The 2,399-nt window shown below is 47.2% G+C and overlaps 1 non-coding gene across 1 annotated transcript; it reads right to left on the bottom strand.

The window, feature by feature from the left end:
- Positions 1 to 1,301: 1,301 nt before the first annotated feature.
- Positions 1,302 to 1,434, bottom strand: LOC129030975 (small nucleolar RNA SNORA51). The gene has a single exon (XR_008500866.1). It is a non-coding gene; the product is annotated as a small nucleolar RNA SNORA51 (small nucleolar RNA).
- Positions 1,435 to 2,399: the final 965 nt, after the last annotated feature.

Raw genomic sequence — 2,399 nt, 5'->3', positions numbered from 1 at the left:
ATTGGCTGAATCTGAAACTCTGGGGGTGGGGCCTAGCAATCAGTATTTTAACAAGCCCCACAGGAGATTCTGATGTATACTAAAGTTTTGCATTCACAGGTCTCTATGCATGCTGTCCAATGTGATAACCACTAGCCTCATATGACTATGAAGCACTTGAATTGCAGCTAGTCCAAATTAAGAAATGCTGTAAGTGTAGAACACACACTGAATTTCAAAGACTTAGTAGTATAAAAAAATACAAAATATCTCATTCATAATTTTTAGATTGATTACATGTTGAAGTAATAATACGTATATATACATATGTGATTAACATTACGTCCATCCCCCATTAGTCATTGAGCTATATGTTTCAGGGAGAAATTCACCTACTGTTCCTTGCAGGGCATGTCCTCGGCATATGCACCAGGAGCTCTAGCTCCCAGAACAGGAACCATCATCAGGAGCAGAGCTGGAAAGGCAGGCAGCCTTTTCCAGTTCAAACTGGTTTGAAGTAGAGGTCAAAGCCGCTGCTTGTGTTTGGCTTTGGGTTCTGTGTTTTAAGCATGAGTGTTCTGCAGCCAACCAGACCCTGGGCTGCTCCCCTCTCTCCACTGACACGGAAAAGATGTCTGTGTGTTGTGCGGAGCCCCAGGCTGGGGCTTCTGCCTTCCATGTTGGGGCCTGAGCTGCTGCTGATGTGGCGTCCTAACCTGTACTGGACAACCATGTGTCATGGCCTCAGGCTTGCCTCCACCTCGCTGTGTAAACCAGCAAGGGCACAGAAGTCCAACCCAACTCGGTGGAGTCACTACTCTCACCAGAAAGGGGTCCCAATCCAGACCCTAAGAGTGGGTTCTTGGACCTCGCACAAGAAGGAATTGGGAGCGAGTCCACAGAGTAAAGTGAAAGCAAGTTTATCAGGAAAGTAAAGGAATAAAGAATGGCTACTCCATAGGCAGAGCAGGGGTATGGGCTGCTCAACTGATTATACTTATAGTTATTTCTTGATTATATGCTAAACAAGGGGTGGATTATTCATGAGCTTCCCAGGAAAGACATGGGCAACTCCCAGAACTCAGAGCCCTTCTCCCTTATAGACCATATAGGGTAACTTCCTGATGTTGCCATGGCATTTGTAAACTGTCATGGCACTACTGGGAGTGTATTTTAGCAGGCTAACACATTATAATTAGCATATAATGAGCAGTGAGGATGACCAGAGGTCACTCTTGTTGCCATCTTGGTTTTGGTGGGTTTTGGCCAGCTTCTTTACTGCAACCTGTTTTATTTTTTGTTTGTTATTTATTTTTTCTTTTCGATGTCCCTCCATTCACAATACAGACCAGGCACAGGGCCTGGGCTGAGGTGTATATTGGGTAGGTTTACTCTACTTCCTCTTTCTCCATAGTCAGTGTAAGAACACAGCCTATGGGTAAGTACCAGGAGGCCTACTGCAACCTGTTTTATCAGCAAGGTCTTTGTGACCTGTACCTTGTATTGACCTCCTATCTCATCCTGTGACTTAGAATGCCTAACCGCCGGGGAATGCAGCCCAGCAGGTCTCAGCCTTATTTTACCCAGCCCCTACTCAAGATGGAGTCACTCTGGTTCAAATGCCTCTGACACTACTTGAAGATGGGTAGTCCAGGAGCACATTTCACATTTTACAAAGCCATTTCCCATTCCTTGGTGCCTTGGCCTCCCTCCCTTGGGTCATCTGAGAGACAGCCCTCAGGGGGAAAGGAACTCAGAGAGGTTGGGTGTCTGCTCAGGTGATGCCGATAGCGTATGTTCAGCTGGACCAGCACCGGTGGGCTCCGACTGATGGCTGCGATGGCTTTCTTTATTTGTGTGGGCAGAGTGGACAGTCAGTGGGAGGATGATGATGAGGGTGAGGACATGACAATTAAGTAACATGCCCATCACTTCTTGAGGAGCTACCTCACCAGAGGCCCTTTGCACACATTGCCTCTTTTAATCCAAGCAAGACATGATTCATATGCACATTTTACAAATTAGAAAATTGGGACCCTGGATTGGGGCCTAATCAGGGTGGCTAAAGGGAATGCTTTAAGTTTGATAATGAGGAAGAGGGAAGAGCGAGTGGGGGAGGAGGAAAGCAGCTGTTTTTTGGGTTTTTTTGAGACAAGGTCTGGCTCTGTCACCCAGGCTGGAGTACAGTGGCATGATCTGGACTCACTGCAACCTCCACCTCCCGGGTTCAAGCCATTCTCCCACCCCAGCCTCCCAAGTAGCTGGGACTACAGGCATGCACCACCAGGCTTGGCTAATTTCTGTAATTTTAGTAGAGATGGGGTTTCACCATGTTGCCCAGGCTGGTCTCAAACTTCTGGGCTCAAGCGATCCACCTCGGCCTCCCAAAGTGATGGGGTTACAGGCATTGAGTTTTCTTT

Source organism: Pongo pygmaeus, chromosome 12, assembly GCF_028885625.2.
Source record: "Pongo pygmaeus isolate AG05252 chromosome 12, NHGRI_mPonPyg2-v2.0_pri, whole genome shotgun sequence".
Classification (NCBI taxonomy): domain Eukaryota; kingdom Metazoa; phylum Chordata; class Mammalia; order Primates; family Hominidae; genus Pongo; species Pongo pygmaeus.
Note: the sequence above shows the minus strand (reverse complement) of the source record. Positions and strands in the feature narration are given on the sequence as shown.